This window comes from Ochotona curzoniae, unplaced genomic scaffold (genome assembly GCF_017591425.1).
Source record: "Ochotona curzoniae isolate NIBS_2020 unplaced genomic scaffold, NIBS_Ocur_1.0 contig_2210, whole genome shotgun sequence".
NCBI lineage: Eukaryota > Metazoa > Chordata > Mammalia > Lagomorpha > Ochotonidae > Ochotona > Ochotona curzoniae.
In genome coordinates this window covers 934323-952410 of record NW_024465369.1, presented here as the reverse complement: position 1 = coordinate 952410, position 18088 = coordinate 934323, and the positions used below count along the sequence as shown (strand labels likewise).

The following is an 18088-nucleotide window of genomic DNA, read 5'->3' as shown; positions in this document are numbered from 1 at the left end:
GTCTTCCTACCTGTACTCTTTGCTTTTTACATGAATACAAAGCAATTCTATAATTTCTGTAAACTCTACATTATGTCAGTTTGAGTTTCTGTTCCAAGTAGTAGGAAACTCTCCCACGTTGAATACATGGCTGTTATATTAACTTTGAATTTATTTGGAGATGGTGTTATGGTGTTACAGTTAAAGCCACTGTCTGTAATGCTCACATCCCTTATGGGCATTGGTTAAAGCTTGGCACCACTTCTAAAACAGCTTCTAATTAATGTGTCTGGAAAAGCAATGGGAAATGGCACAGGTATCTGTATCCCTGAACTTTTGTGGGTGATTCAGGAGAAGCTGGTGGCTCCTGGTTTCAGGCCAGTGAAGCTGTGGCCTTTGTGGACATTTGGGGAATGAACCAGGGGAGGAAGATTCATTTCTCTCTGTCTCTGTCTCTGTCTCTGTCTCTCTCTCTAACTCTGCCTTTGGAATAACTAAATCTTTTTTTTAAATTTGCATTTACCACCAACATTTCTTTTTTGTTATGTAGGATTCATCTTGTGATTATTTAGAAATATTACATTAGAAATTTATTCTTTGGATTATACAGCAAATAGCATATAAACTTGCATTGAGGCAAAAAAAAAACCAGATGGTTTTTAAATTTACGTTTTAGTTCACATACATAGGATGTACCTTTTTATGAATATGTCTGTATAAATATCTAAAGTTATATAAAACACCATCATAATTGTGATGCCCAAAAATGCCCTTTCTCCAACAAGATAATATTTGTCCAGTTTGCTTTTGATTTATGTTTACATGTTTATATGGTACATATTTTCTCAGATTTTGAACTTTAAAAAAAAAGATGTTATTTATTTACTAAAGTCAGTACTACATTCACACACACGTGGCGGTGGGGAGGGTTGGGAGAGTGATGGAAAGATACTTCCATCTGTTGGTCCTCTCTTCAGATGGCCATACTAGCCAGGGCTGAGTCAAGCTGAATCCGTGAGTTCCATCCATGTCTCCCACATGGTTCTGAGGACCCAAACACATGGGCCATCTTCCACTGCTTTTCTCAGGCCATTATCAGGAAAGTGAGTCAAAAGTGGAGTGGTGAGGGTAAGAATTGGTGCCATGTGGGGATTTGGCATCACAGGTGGTGTCTTTATCAACTATGCCATGACACTGGCACCATGATTTAAATGTGACATCATTGTGCAAAGAGTTTCAATAATCAGTTTTCAGTTGGATCTCATGTTTTCACTTTACACTGACAATTTGTCTTTCATAATTGTGTTTATACTATTTAACGTGATTATTCACATTTTTGGATTTGGATATTCTATTATGTTCATGGGTCTCTGTTTACCCCATTTTGTCTTCTGTTCTATTTTCCCTTTTACCTCATTTTGGATTACTTGAACATTTTTACCAAATCTATTTTTGAATATATTTATGTATAGATTTTATACTGATAATTTTGGAGCTTTTCATATATGTACAATCTTTCTGTGGTTTATATCAGGTTAATAATTTTATTTTTATCAGTTGGATATAGAAATCTTGATCCATGCAAGTCCATTTGCCATACTCCTTTTTTATGTAGCTTTATGTAATACAGTATTTCAATATTTATATATGTTTAACCTTATCAATGTTTATATATGTATATGCTTAAAATGATGTTGAATATTTATATATTATTTACTTTTTAAAATTTTTGATTTTTGATCAGCATGGGAAGGGTTGAATGGGTGTGATCATTATTTCCAAATTTTCTGTTTCTTCCTGTTTCTGGGACAATGGGGGAGATAAGGGGAGAACTCATACCCAGCTTTCTGACCACCCAGTACCCAAGGATGGAGAATGACCACCCAATATCAAACCAGGGTTCCGATGTGTTGTATGCTCTGAGGGTTCTGCCCAGGTGGATACAATAGTTCTGAAATGTTGATTTTGTTGATCCAAGGATGAGGAAACCCTCCCAATGTACATTAGCTGACATAGTCAACCTAGAGTTTCCGTTCAACCTTATTTTTGCTGTCACCATTTGGCTGGGGGAGTTGTCCAGTTTGTTCTGTTCTCCTTCATCTGCCAAGCCAACTGTCCCCATTTCACATTCGTCATTGGGAACCCTAACCCAGCCAGGGCATCCCCTTAGCTCTCCAGTCAGGTCTGTTCCCAGCCACAGTTCTTGTGCTGTGCCAACAAACATTGCAGTTCCACAGAGGTGAACCAACGTTATCCTCCAACACACAGATTCTGCCCCCAGACCTGATTCTCTCACGTGCTGGTTATTGTCATAACCCAGTCTAACATCAACCGTTTCCTGCTCTGACTCTCCCTGGTGGGTACTGTGATTTAGCCCTGCCAGGTAGGTCCCCAGCTCTAGCTTAATGTGAGTGAGTGCTGTTCAGTGACTGCCGATGCTAACTGTCCTAGTGCAGGTCTCCCACGTATGTTGGTACTTTGCTCTTACCCTTAAAGGTCCTCACATTGTTCCCTTCAAATTCCTTGGTCTCAGCCCCCTCACTTACCTGCACATATAGAGTCTTTGTGGAAGTTGCTCAGTAGTAATTCCTTACCTGGACATGAACCCTCAGGTCCCTGCTAGCCTTTGCTGTGCCATCTCTCAGGCACCCTATTAACTGACACCACCAAGTTCCTGGAGTTCGTTGCCCAGTGGCAGAGGGCTTCACCTGATGCAGGGGCTGCCCTGTGGAGAGGAGAGAACTCCCCCTATTATTTTCAACATTCATGGATACTATTTTCAAGATCTTAAAAAATAACTGTACCCACATTTTTATCATTTCTGTTGCTTTTCCTTTGATCTTGAAGTTCCATATTTCGCTCTGGCATCATCTGTCTTCTCTCTGAAGAAGTTCCTTTATTATTTTCCTTAGCATAGGTGTGTAGACAGTACATTCTCAACACTTCTTCTTTTGAGAAGGTCTTTATTTCTGTTTCATTCTTGAAATAATGTTTTTTATTGAATATGGAATCGGCCTCACTGTTTTTTTTTTGTCTCTTCAAAAATAGGTTCTTGTTCTGCTGTTTTTGATCTCTGTTATGCAGATTACTGAACCATGTAAATATACAACATTTTGCTTTCCTTTGGTGCAATTGTATGTTTGTAGCTGTTAGATGGTGATTTTTTTTTTTTTTTTTGCTTTTGCTTTTATTGCTTGATATATTTTCTGAGTTTTTTTTTTTAACTTTGCCTTTTCATGTCTTATACTAAGTTTGGAAGCTGACTAGTCATTATCCCCTTGTTGTTTTGTGAGCTATGATCTCGCCTCTTTCGGTGACTTTAATGTCTGGTTAGACTTTTGGATATTTCCCCCAAATCTCTGCTGATATTTGCTGCTTGTGTCTTCTTTACATTGGGTAATTTCTACTAATCTTTCTCCAAGTGAATTGATTCCTTGATGTTTCATTTCTTTTTCTGTTCCTGAGTCCGGAGTGACAGTTTTTATTTGAAAAAAAAATTCCTCTCTTTTTGTTAGTATTTATTTCAGTGAGAACTTTTAACTTGTAGTTCATCTCAGGAGTGTCCATGCATCATGGGCGTTATTATGAGAACTGCACTTTTTTTTTTTGACTAATGATTTGAACATCTGCATCATCTCAGGAGCTGTTTGTGTTCACTGTGTTTTGGCCTCTTGAGAGTTGCTGTTTTTTCTTCTTTTTGTGTGCTAAGTATCCAGGACATTTTGTTGATTATGTTTTGAATCTTTAGGTTTCATTAAAGTGCTCTCATTATTGATTATTTTTGTTTCAGCAAATGAGTTTCCTCTTGCCTCTTAGTCACTCTGGCTCCAGTGTCACCTTAGCTCCCAGAGCATTTGTAGCGCTTTCCAGAACAGAGAGCACCCATCTAGGACTCGGACACTGTTATACATTCCAGTTCTGTTGTCTTGGCTACAGTTAGTCTTCTGTTTGTTTGTTCCAGATCTGTGTCCCCCGGTCATAAATCAAGGACTTAATACCCAGGATTTAGGATATCTTTCTCAGTAGCTGGTGCTCTATTTCTTCTATATGTTTCAGCTTCCAGAAAGTTCTTTTTCTCTGGTTCAAGTTACAGAGTCATATTTTACATCTTTCATTGATACATGCTTTGCACAAATGAGTCTGATTTTGACACAAGTGACAAGAAAAACAAAAAAAGAAAATGAAAGACTGGAGATTCTGTTCCCAACTTTGACCAGATGCACTGCCTTTCCCAGTTCTTGTGAAAGAAGGGGTTTTCTCTGTGATGAATGTTGATGAATGTTTATGTGTCCAGATCATTCGGGCTTGTTTTAATAGTACATGCAAGGAGATTAAAAACACACAGCAATGCAAGGTTTCACTACAAGCTCTCATACTCGTGGAAGGCCTCCCATCTCATCCTCTACCACAACGTGATGGTTCATCTTGGATTTCTCAGCATGCTTGCTCTATAGTTGAAGAACTCAGGCTTTTTTTTTTTTGTCTCTTCAAAAATAGGTTCTTGTTCTGCTGTTTTTGATCTCTGTTATGCAGATTACTGAACCATGTAAATATACAACATTTTGCTTTCCTTCGGTGGAATTGTATGTTTGTAGCTGTTAGATGGTGATTTTTTTTTTTTGCTTTTGCTTTTATTGCTTGATATATTTTCTGAGTGTAAGACAAGTGTAAGACAAGAAATTAACAAGGAACAGACAAGGAACTCACTGTCTTAGAAGTCATTCTCTGAGGACTGACATGTCTCAGTTCCCCTACGAAATATAATTTTTAGTTCTTACAGAGCTCCAGGTGTTGCTTTTGTGTTTCCTGTGTGTGAGTTGTCATTGGTAGGCAAAAATGTGCTTGCTCTATCTTGTGTAGAGTGAAGAGCTTCAGTGTTGTTTTCTTTTTTAATATTTTGAGTTTTCTGATCCTAGTCCATTTTCTGTCAGCAAAATTAAATAATGCCTAAGGCTGGGTGATTTTCACAGAAAAAAATCATAGTTTCTTGATAGGCCCTAGAGAGACTAGAAGGTCAAAATCAAGACTAGGTGGCAGTACCTCTTAAGAGCATAGTGCCGCATCATCAGGTGTTAGCAGAGAGTTAAGTAGGTACCTGTAGAAAAGATTACAAAGAAGAGCTGGGCTCATTTTACAGCTTTTGTGGTGAGTAGGGACCCCTTATGAGTTCAGGTGTTCTTCAGAAACCCATGTAGTAGTAGCTTCATCCCTGATAGCATGGCTAATGGATTTGGGATGGAAACTTAGTCCCATTTTGGTATTTATTATATCACACAGAGATAAGACTTTTGGAAAGTGATTAAATTAAGTTCCTTGGTTATACCCTGCAACCCCAACATGACTGAATTGTGGTGATTTTGTAAGGAGAGGCACATGGAAATGGAGAACAAATACGCTCCCTGTATCTTGGCTCCTGGTTCCCTGTTTGGTCCTTTCTGTGCAAGTAGTGACCTGCCATTCACTGTGCACATCAGACACCAGGTTAATAGGGTTACCGGTTCTTGGGCTGTGAGCCTCCAAAGTTGGAAGCAAAAATAAGACTTGTTCCTTTGTCAGTGGCTTCTCTCAGGTAATTTAGTTGTAGTAATAGAAATCTAATTAACCACTCCAACAAGAAAGGGATTAATCCCTCTCAACAATCTAATCACATCTTAAAGGACTCATCCCCTTTAACCACAAAGGAAATAGAATTTCTCCATGAGTTTTTAAGGAGACAAATCACATTTAAACCATAGCACTCTTTCACCTGTTTCTATGGTCTGTTTTATAATGATTCTTAATTGCCACTTACATAATAGTTGGAATGGTTCTAAGTTACATAATGAATAAAACTTGATTTTTAAAAGTTCTTTTGACAGAGATATGTATATTGCTGTTTTGGATTAGTGTTGGGTTTTAACCATGAGCTGAGTTACTTGTTTATTTGAAATGTAGAGTCATAGGGAGAAACAGAGATCTGACATGCTGCGGTCACTCATTGGCTTCAGTGGCCAGGACTATGTGAAGAGGTCAGGTCCAAGAGAAAGGAGCTTTGTCTCCTACATTGATCCTGAGATCCAAGTAGTTGGGCCATGTTTCATTGCCTTCCCAAGTGCATAAGCAGAGTTGGTGTGTAAGCGAAGCAGCTGGGTTTTGAGTCAGTGTTCTGATTTGGAATGCCTGAGTAGCAAGTAAAGCCCTATCTGCTGTCCCACGGTGTCAATCTGTGGGCAGCGTCATTGCTTATTTGCATTGTGTGTTTTCCTTGGGTATAATATTTGCACACTTGTTTGATAACTAGCAAGCAGTGAATCTAAATTGACATCTAGTATATGATCATTAAGAACATAATAATTTAAGATGAAATTGTTGAAATGCTTAAAAAACAAAAATGCTTTTAAAATGCTATTGAAGCAACTAATGACCATTTTAAAAAAACTTAGTGGATGCCAGATATATTCCACTGAACATTAGACTTCATCTTAAGGTTTACTTGAGTTCTTTGCATGTGATAGATACATTATAGAACTATGGATTCTGACGAGCTGGAACAAACATTAAGTTGACGTAGCTGGAGGTTCATCTTGTTTGGTGGTCCACTCATGCAGAGGAGCACCTCAATCAATGAGGACACTTGAGAGGTAATTTTCAACCTTGAGCATGCACCAGTGTCACCAGTAGCATTTGATTAACAGTTTGCCAGACCCTACCCCACAGTTTCCAATAGGGATTCTGGGATGGAGTCCAGTAACTTGTAAGATATTCCCAAATTAGGCTGATGCTGCTTGCTCATCAAGGCGTCTGCACATTGAATGTAAGTTTTCTAAAGGTGATATGAAAATGGCACTTGGGCCTAGTGAATTCAAAATGCTTCTTGGCACCAAAATTATATATTTTATTAATCTTTATAGACACTGAAATTTTTTTGTATGAGCAGTCTCCTATTGAATCTGTAAGTATATCATTTCTGACTGGCAGGAAAATGTGGGCAAAAACATGGACACTGATTTATACAGATCTCAGTTGCAATCTAGGATTCCATTTTGGCTGGCTGGTTTTTTCTTGAATCTTTGCCTCTTGAGTTTTGCCTCTTCATGTGTCTCAATTGTAAGCTCGAATCATGGTGTGCTCATTGTGTAAATATGGCATGAAAACTTGAGGGATGAATGTAATAGCCCAGTAATTGCAAAATCCTTGTAAGTGTAACGCATCCCAGACGGGATGACCTTACTGTTTATCCTTGAGAGAGTGAGTCCCCCCCAATGACCGACGAAGGCAAGACTTGATGCAAAAGCAGGAGGCTTTATTCAATCACCAGCACACTGGGGCTAGGGCCAGTCCCCACACAGGAGGCCAGGCACACCAGCCCCGAGTCATTGTACAGCATTCTTTTTAAAGGCTAAACCCACAGGTGAGGAGGGGGCCATACAACTGGGGACTTTCCACTGCCGCTCTCAATTCCTTATCGTACTTCCTCTTCGGGTCATAAGATGCCTATCCCAAGACCTTTCTCATAACTTAATCCAGATGGAGCTGCAGGCACCCCTTATCTCTCTCTGGTTCCCAGGCTCTATCTAAACTAAATCATGAGATGTTTGGCTATTCATTGTCCTCTTCAGCAAGCAAAGTACGAAGGCAAAAAATCAAGTTAAATTCCTCTATCCTAAATTTTCCTTTTCATAAGCAAATGATGCTGGGCTAGACTCTTGGGATAGAATTGGTGCTCTAAAGTTGCCTGTGGTCGTAGACACAGGGGAGGGTGTGGTGGAACAGGGAATGTGAGGATGACCTACTTCATCCATTTGGAGAAGCCAGGCAGTGTTTCCTGGAGAAGGTGAGAATGTTGAGGAAAGTCAGGTGTTAAAGGGAGGGGAGTTTAGATATAGCGCACAACCTACCTGAGCTAAAACAAACTGCTGCCTATGTAAGAAGTGGCTCAGAACAGAGTAACAAAAATCATACAAAGCTAAGAAGTAGTGAGCGCCATTGCAGGATTTTTCAATATTACTAACTTGCTAAAACCCCAGCAAACTGTGACACAGCTTGTGAGTGACAGAGATCAAATCTACAACAGGCTGACTGCCTCTGAAACGAAACTTTTATCCATTGTCTACTCTACCTTCTGTATTGAGCCCTCAAGAAATGTGAATTCTCTGCATTTCTCTCCCCTTCAAAACGTGATTTCCTGGAATGCATTGATTTCTTTTTGGCTGAATTTTAAAAAGCACACAGTAAAACTATCAGGTCATTATCTTGAGGGTTGGATTCTATTTTGTTGTTAATACTCAGAATGAGTAAGTGTCCCGACCTTATTCTGTATTCAGAGACTGTCAGGGAGACTGGACTACCCAGGTCATGGATTTTCTCTGGCTTCCCTTAAGTGAGCTTTGGATAGCAAGGGTTTCTCTGTACACATTCCCTCTGTCCAGGGTGTCACTGCTGTTCTATGGGAGACAATTTTTCTTAATGCTTTTCCTGTCACTCTCTTACACTGATAAAATGGACATTTCCTGCAACTCAAATAATTTAAATTTACTGTTACTCCCTGCCAATAGGATTTTTTAAGGCTGATTCTTCCTGGGAATGAATAATTACACTGCTGTGCTTCTTTAATGTCATTTTTTCTGTCTGTATTTAACTTAAATCTAGGCCATTAGTTTGCCCTGAAGTAATGAATGGATGTGTGATTGACTCCCCTAGAATTATAATTAGCTACAGTGACCTTATGTGTATGTTTAAACCACTAAATTGTTGAGATTAGTAAGGCTTTTCTGGGGTGGACAGCCAAATAACTTGCACAAATGAAAGATTTGTGAAAGCATGATGTATTTATTGAATAGATAATGTATTATTTCTTGGTTTTATTGGTAAATATTAGACATGCTGATATTCTCCCTTTCTCTCAAGTATATGCTTTATGAAATCAGCTTCTTCCTTTATAAATGCAAAAGTATGCTGAACTTCTGTGCTTCTACATTGCTTTCATGAGGTCAGCAACCTCATGAATATAAGGTGTCTCATCACGTTCTATTTGTCATGCTGAATCAGTGACTTGGAGTTACCCCAATCATTCATTTAGAATCTAAGTGTCCTCTGGAATTAGGTACTTAGGGATCAAGTCAAGGGGTTGAGGATGGAGTGGTGAACATTTTCAACCACAGGGATTGTAGTAAGAGGCTGGTCTCATACAAAAATGGAAATGAGAAGTTAATTCTTAGATAACTTAGAGAGATGTCCTGGGACTTTGGCAGTTTGATACACAGGTGCCTCTCTTGGAGAGTGGATATGAAAATTCTCTTCTGGCACTCACATGTGAAAATTAATCAGGAATAGGGTGTTAGAACTGTCCAATGGCCCTGTAAGCAAACCATCTCATTAGTGGTATCATCAAATTTTAATTTACTTTCTGTCTTTAGTTTTCATTCATTATCTTTACAGGGTAATTCTCCTCACAGCCTTGAGGGTTCTCATTCTATTTTTCATTAAGTAAGGACTCAGTGTGTTCTCACACCATCTTTTAGAAAAGGAAAGTCACGCTCACCCTGAAAGAATACCTTGTCTTTGTTTCACTGACAACTGCTTACGTGAGTATCTGTCTGAATTTGCCAGGTTCCTTCAACTCTAGTTCTGAGTAGCAACATAAATGCAAAATGACATTAATTTTGTATTAAAGGTTCTTCTGTCTAAATACACTTTCCTATACACTTGACAAAGCTGTTAAGATTTCTACTTAAAATTAATCACTTTGAAATACAAAAGTAATGGTACCAAACAATACAACATAGCTTAGATTACTGATATAGTATCTATTGATTGAATCAATCACATTTGTAAGTAATGGGTACTTTCTATAAGGTTTGGAGTTTTGTTCCTTACATTAATCAGAATTGTTGCTCTAATACCTCCATAGATCATGTATGCATTTCCTTCTTACCTGAGATTCTTGCAGTCATTTCAAACAAATTTAACATTCAGGCTGTCATTTACCCACAATGTCTGACCTGCCATCAAAAGGGGCAGGGAAGAAATTGCAGTATTCATGTGATATTCCAACTGTTCTATTCTTTGTTAGTCATTGATGTGAAAGGCTGAGGATTAAGATGTCAGTATCTGCTCATTCTGAGGATAGGTAACCCATTGAGTAATAACAGCCATCATGGTTAAATTGTTTTGATTTCACCATTTGTCTAATAGGGGAAACAGTTCCTTAGGGAAAAGAAATGAAAGGTTCTGATTTGGGAATGACAAAGGAAGGTTTGGAAGATGGAAATCTGCTTACATAATCTTATTAACAATGAAAGAGGTGATTTCTGGGTGGCTGGGGAACAAAGAGATTCAAACATCCCAAAGAGTAAACAGAGCAAGAATGCTACGAAAATCACAACAAAAGCAAAATTTTATTATTATTTTTTTGCTTTATATTTGTAAATGATTTTATTCTTAGGCTGGAGGGGATTTACTGGAAGATCCCAAGGCTACTAATTTTCAGACTATCTGTTGAACCATGAATACCTTACAATGTGATATGTGATGTTGATTTCACAAAATGGTTTTGCTTACTCCTTGGGCTACAATTTTGTGACACATATAGATTACAATTTTGAATAGGCAGTGGTAGAACGTCCAGCATTTTATTGTCAAAATATGTTTGATATTTTCATTGAGAGTCCATCTTTTATTCAGAAGTAGAGATGCATAATGTATTGTATCTTCACTTCATGTTTTCCTTTCCTCTATTATATAGTTCACTAGATAAATATATGCATGTAAATGTTTACCTATCTATCTGCTGATCTTCTATTTTGAATGAAGGTTGCCTTATATCAGAGAAAACAAATGATATTTATTCTTTTTGGATTGGCTTATTTCACTGAGCATAATGGACTTTAGTTGAGGCTATTTTTTTTTTTTTTGCAAAGAGTAGAATTTCATTTTTAATTGCTGAGTAGTAATCCATAGAGTAGATGTACCACAGTTTCTTCATCTGTTCCTCTTTTGGCAGGCATCTGGATTGTTTCCATGTCTTCACTATTATAGAGTGTGTTGCTATAAATATAAGAGTACAGGTCCCTTTTTAATATGCATATTTCATTTCTTTGGATATATTCCCAGAAGTGGGATAACTGGATCATTTGGTAGATCAATTTTCTGTTCTCATAGAACTCTCCATACTGACTTCCATAATACTGCCTACTTTAGATTACTATCGTGAAATACACGCCTTCAAACCATTGTACTGAAGTTTAGCTCATTTCATGGTTTATCATTTTGCAAGTTGCAAAACTATTTGTTGAATCTTAAGGAAAGACTCAATCCTGTTGTCTACATTTTGAATTCTCTGTTCATGAAGTTGGCTTCAAAAATCTTGGGATAAGAGATAAATTACCAAGGAGCTAGGTGGCCTTGAGTTATGTTACACATTCCTCTGGCTGGGTACTGTATCAATCTTTACCTAAATGGCAATGACTTCAACCAAGTGAATTGATTTGTCATGGAATAAATCTGCCCTTTTCTTAGTTTTGCTATTATTGGTTTTTAAGACCCAAAGGGAGAGTCTTTAAAAAAAAAAAAACAACCTATGGAGTCTAGAATAGAGCCAAAATGAGCCCTTTACTCTGAAATTTTGAAACAGTGGAGAAGGGCATCACTTATTGCTTTTCATTTTGCTTTCTTGATGCCTCCAACAGTATATACAGGATGTGGTTGTCTTATTGCAATTTTTATATCTATAGAAGTGATTACATGAAAAGGCTGATAACTTATATGGCCAAGAAGTGATGATTACATGAAAAGTCTGATAATTTTATGGCCATGAGATTCAATAGTTTCATGTAATTGTTTCTTCCTTATTCTGATTGGAAGGCATGAGTACCTTCACCAGTCCTACCTGTTGGTACCAGAGCATTTGGATCTTGGGTATTCGCCTGAATGCTGGGCACTGTTGTGTCTTCCCTAACCCTTCCTATCTCTAAGCATCTCCCTTAGATACCTGATAAACATCTTAATAAAATGGTTAGTTTTTAATAGATTCAATAGATTTCATAGGTACAATGAGAGTAATATAACAATATTACTTCTTTCCCTCTCTCCTCCATTTCTCTTTCATAGTTTTTGAGATAACATATTTTAAATTTACATCTAAAAATGACTAAAATAAGCTTGACAGCTAAAAAGAAAGATTATAGTCTAACAGGAATATAGACTGTGATTATAAGCAATAATTGGGTGGAAAAATGACTATATCACTTATATGCAGTGAATTTAAGGTAATTATAGGCCATTAAACTATTTTTGAATATCATTCTTAACCATTGCCTTGACAAAGTTATTAAATAAAGTTTTACAAAACTATTATCTGTAACAATGCTGATACACACAAACACGATTTATCGTTATTTTTTAAATTTAACAATCACATATCAGGGTACATGTGGTTTTTGTCTTCGTTTCTGGCTTATTTCACTCACCTTGATATATTCCAGTTACATCCATTTTGATGCAAATGATAGAACTTCATTCTTTCCTGATATTTAGTGCTCCACTGTGATATATATGTGTATTATAGATAGGTATATTATAGGTATGAAATTCACATATTTTATATATTGTATAACATACACATATGTGTGTATACATATATGTCACATTTTTTTTTATTCAGTTTGATCATGGACATCTTGGTTGATTCCAAGGTTTGGCTATTGTGAATAGTTTGGCTATAAACAAAGTGATATAATAATTTCTTTGATACAACATGTTTAGGTCTCTTGGGAACATATACAGTAATAGGATTTCTGGGTCATGTGGCAAATCTGTTTCTACATTTTGTTTTTACTTTTAGAAATTCTTCATACTGTTGTCTTAGGAAATCTTCATAGTGTTTTCAGCAGTGGCTGCAGTAATTGACATTCTCAGAAACAGATTCTAGATATCCCTACATCTTCGCAAGCATTTATTATCCTCTGTCTTGAATTTTAATCATTCTGACAAGGCTGAAGAGATAAAGCATTGTGGTTTTGATTTGCATTTTCCTGGTTTCTAGTGATATTGAGAAATTTTTCATGTACTTGTGTTGCTTTTCTTGAAAACTCTCTTTTGAGTTCCTTTGCTTAATTCTTAACTGAATTAGTTAGGTTTTTCTTTGGTTAAGATTTTTTTGTTTGTGTTTGATAGTATTGCAGATAATGATTCTTTTTCAAACAGGCAGCTTGCAAATTGTTTTTCATTCTTTTAGCTCTTCACTTTATTTGTCATTTCCTTTGTCATACTTCTGATTTTGATATAATCTAAGTTTCTTAACTTTGCTTTGGTTGCATGTGAATGGAGGTCTATGCAAAGAAATCATCTCCTATTCTTGTGCCTTGGAGTGTTTTACCTGCATTTTCTTCCAGCAGCTTCATTATTTCATACCTTAAATATTTGATCCAGCTTGATTTGATGTTTGTATATGGTAAGAGGTATAGATCTAATTTCAACTATATATACATATATATACACATATATATGCATATATATGCATATACTCTTCCAATTTTTTCAGAACCAATTGATTAGCAGATTATTATATTCCCCAGTGTATTATTTCAACACATTTGTAAAGAATGAACTCAGTGTGTGCATATTTAATTTCTAAGCTCTCTGTTCTAATTCACTGATCTTTATATCAGATGTATCCAATATCAAGAAATTTTAATTACTGTTGATTTGTAGTATGCTTTGAAGTCAGCTATTGTGATACCTTCAGCTTGATTTTTCTTGGTCAAGAATATATATACGTATGTCACTTATTTTGGATATTTTGGGATTCCATGTGAATTTTAGGTTTATTGGTATCTTTTTTCTTAAAAAAGGTTTTATTTATTTATTTATTTATTACTTTGAATTGTTATTGGAAAGTCAGATATACATAGACAGATTTACAGAGATAAGGTAAGGCAGAAAGCTCTTCTGCTTGTTCGTTTACTCCCCAAGTTACTACAATGCCCTGAGCTGAGCCAATCTGAAGCCAGGAGCCAGCAGTTTCTTCCAGGTCTCCCATGCAGGTGCAGGGACCCAAAGCTTTGGGCCGTCCTTTACTGCCTTCCCAGGTTATATAGCATCTTTTGTGACTGCTGAGATCCATTCTCTGGTTGCTTCTTCATAGGACTTCACCTGACTACCTCCAGTTTCTGGGGGCAGATGTTGCAGAAAGCCATGTCCGACTCCATGAATTTCCATCCTATGAAGAGAACATATTGCCAAAAGGCATGCCTATCCTCAGGGTCAGGTTATACTTAATGGCCTCTGCATGAAGAGTGAGAAATGCCTGGTCACATTTCTTCAATTGCTCTGCAGAGCAATACTAGATTCAGAGCTCCCCTTATCCACATTTTCTATTCATCTCAAGAGTACCATCCCCAGTAAACATCCTGCATGTTTATGTCTGTTTCCCAGGGATACAATGTGCAGCTACTCATTAATGAGAAAAATTGATATCCTGCAGTGTAGCCTCCCTGCTCAAGCTTTTTCCTCTAGGTGAAGGAAACTCTGCCTATTTTCCCGGATACTGGGAAACATTCTGTTTCAAGTGAATACATTATCTCCTGCTTGACTTTGAATAGCTTTTGATGCTTAAATCTCCCCTTCTCCAAACTGGATTTGCTCACATGTGAACACCCCCTGGAATTACATCATGGTTGCTATCCTTATATGTACCCCCTATTGATGGCTGTCCCTGCAAAATAAACTTACAATATAGTCAGTTATGCCTACTCTCAGTTTCTCATCCTGGTATCCATTTTCTTTTAGCCGTTTGGTCACCTGTGTTTTAATTTTGTATTTTCATTTGATTTGGAAGGCAAAGACATGCAATGTTTGTTGTTACTCAGGACATAGGCATTCCAGATTAGAGTACCTGATTTTAGCTTTGCCTCTGCTATTGTGCATTCAAGTGGGTATAAAATGATGCTTTAAATGTTTAGACCCTTACTACTCCTAGAGGAGACCCAAGTGCAGTTCTTGGTTCCTGGCTTTGACCTTGCCTAATCTTTGCTATTATCTCTCTCCTAATAGGCATACTAAGTGATGGTGTTTTCTCCCTCAAATAAACAAAGTATAGATAATATTAGAAGATCTTATTTGGTGAATCATTTAAGGTATTGCAATTATAAATGTATATCTCATTTGGAAGACCACAATCTCCTAGAATAGCTCATATAAGAAAATGATATTGTCATGACTTGAAGATCCTTGAAGAATCTGTATACATTTTGTGTACTTTTCTCCATTTTATTCATATTTTGCCTGTGACCTGATGGATGATATTTCCTTCTAATTGCTTGGGAAATTAGCTTGTTCTTAATCAATGTAATGGAACATATTACATTCAATATTGTGTGTTGGCAATATTTTTTCATTTGTGATGCTGTCTAAGTGAGCATGAGTGTATGAGGAGAGAGAGAAAATAGGAAAGGGAGTGTTATGTAGGCATGGATGGCTTAGAAAATAATCTGATTTTCTACTTTGGTGAATCTTCTTTGATGAGCTGCATTGGCAAAATCAAACTTATGATTCTACTTCATCCAGAGATGTTATGATGGGTTTGAATTTAATTGAAGAATTGTAAGAAACCTTTTAAATTGTGAAAATTGAGACAGGTTTCTTAAAGATGAGAAGGATGAACACTTGTTGAAAACAAAAGGAAAGATGATGATAAGGCTGTTGGAATTTTGAATTCTAACATTAATTATAATTTTTAAAAGGCTTCTAAAGTTTGGTAATTAAGCCTTTAAACTGTCTTTTTCCATATTGATATATGAACGCTCCAGATTTCTCTTGCTTTATTCTGACTGAATTTCCTGATCCTCAGTTATACTTTCTTCAGTTCTAATTTTTAATTATCACAATGAAGACTATGAAGGAAATATATATGAGTATGAGCATCTATACACTCCAGCAACCTCACAGTCTTTCCTTATTTCTGTGTTAGAACAACTGAAGTGAAGGCGAATGAAATCAACAATTCACATGAAGAGTAGAAAAAGAACCAAACAGTATCTACAGTAGTTAATATATTTACTTGGTTTATTTTGTCATCAGAGTACAGATGAAATCCTAAGCAACATCTATCACAACTGTTGCTCAGTGTCTTGGCTAAGGTCAGGAGATCACTCAGTGGACTTAAACAGCTGTTTCTCCTGTTACTCTGCAGTCTTTTCCAGCATACTGCCTTTCCTCTGTGTTAGATCTTTCTATTTTCCCATATGGCATGCTGTCTCATAGAAGAACAATTTTTGTTAAAGAACAAAAATGAATAAATATCTTTCTTCACCACTATTTTCAGTCCTTTTTAAAGTTACATACATGTCTGTTAAATTTTTGATTTATAAAATGTTTATGTTTTTATTACTCTGGGGCTAGAGAAGAATGAGTATTTCTAGTAACTTTGAAATAAGTATCTCTTTAAACAAGACAGTATGAACATCTTTCTGTGTTCCTGTCCCTGATCTATCTATCTGTCTAGATATCTAGACACAGATGGATATTTACAATTTGTAGTTCAAAAAGGTATTGCTGTCAAAGCCTCTTTGGATCAGGGTGATTTTATTCAAATTCTCAGTAACCTGCACTTGAATTACTCAAAAGTCTGTCCTCAAGAGTACCGGTCAGCTCACTGTAGTAAACCAACTATATGGAAGTGGCTTCTAAATGTATCTCCTAAGAAAGAGAAAGAAGAAGGCAAGCTAAATTTGTTTTTGTAAACATTGCAAAGTTTGCGTTGGAATCATTGTTGCCTTTTTTCCTTCTAGTGTCTAAGAACTCCTTATGCAAAGCATATCCCAGCCAATGCAGTGATGGACAGTAACATTTAGTTTTATGTAAGCAGTAATTTAAAATTCCCTTACTTACCAGACTTTCTTAAGCTTTTTTGTAACATTTAATAGCTGTGAGTTTGTCTTTGAAATGGTTCTGCTACAATTAAAAAAAAAGTAACAGTTTCTCTTAATCTGCTTTTTCAGTTGCATAGTCATGTAAAAGTTGTATTATCTGTTTAGAGGCAAATTTGGTTTTCAGTTAAGTATTCTTTCTGGCACATGCATGACTTCTGTTTTGTTGGAAGCATTTTTCAGAATTTCTTGTCGAAGACAAAGCTGTAATGAAACCAAGCACTCTACTTAGAACATCAGTGACTTAAAGTTTCATCTTTCAGTTGTAATCACTGTTGTTTCTGGGGAGTAGGGCTTTGAACATCAACTCAATAAAATTTCAAGTTTGTTTACATCCTATTTGGCTCCCTGATGAGGTTTCCATTTACAGTTTGATAGCTAGTAATGAAAACTCAGGTCGTGAGGAAGCCTATATGAGGCAAGGCATTTGCTGGAATCTCTGCATTCTTCTTTCTGCTTTCTCTCAGTATCTTAATGAGGAGAGAAATTAGACAAATTAACCTGTAAGTTGTCTCTGAATTGGGGTCTAATTTACATGCTGCTTAATGCCAAAAAAGAAAGAATGGGTTTGACTTTCAGCACCACGGTCAGTTACTAAACTGCCTGGGTGTTGCTAGTTCTTGTAGTTTATTTTATTGTTTGTTTTATTATAGCTGGTCTTGCTTCCCCACCCCCCATTCTTATGTGTACACAGTTTCTCTCAGAAAGCATGTATTAGGTATCTTAAATTTTCTTATTGGTCAGGAAAGTCAGAACTTAATTTTAACTTACTTTGTTCAGGTAATATTGAATGCGAAGAGAGCTGTGAGTAGAATTAAGCTGCTGAGACCTTTGTGAGTAAAAACATACATATGAATTAAAGTGCTGAAAAGTGCTTGCAGATTGTGGCTATGCATTTTACAACAAAGAGGCTAGCAATTGACAGGAGAAACAAAATTGTGACGTTTTCCTTTGTGGTGGTCACAGAACTCCTCAACTCTTTGTCACATAAAAGCTTTAGAGGAAACTCATATTCAGTTATCAGAAATTGCTTCTTCTTGATTTATGATCTGGTCAGGCCCTCCTTGGTAAGTTTTGTGAACCCTTCCCAACAGAAAAAGAGAAACTGCAGATGGGTTTCGGCATATAAAAATGAATGTTGGCAGTGTATATATAACTTCAGAGAGTGCAGAGATAACAAATTGATTGCCCTGTCAATGCCAGCT

General features: G+C 36.7%; 1 protein-coding gene and 1 long non-coding RNA gene across 3 annotated transcripts in view; one reads left to right on the top strand and one right to left on the bottom strand.

Annotated features, from left to right (window-relative positions):
* The window catches only part of NCKAP5 (NCK associated protein 5), a 743731-nt gene that overhangs the window by 431969 nt on the left and 293674 nt on the right, over positions 1–18088 (top strand). The gene's annotated exons all lie outside the window — the stretch shown is intronic.
* On the bottom strand, positions 2000–4206 carry LOC121150554. Its single transcript, XR_005882987.1, has 3 exons — positions 4194–4206; positions 2644–2653; positions 2000–2079 (listed from the first exon to the last, which is right to left on the bottom strand). It is a non-coding gene; the product is annotated as an uncharacterized LOC121150554 (long non-coding RNA).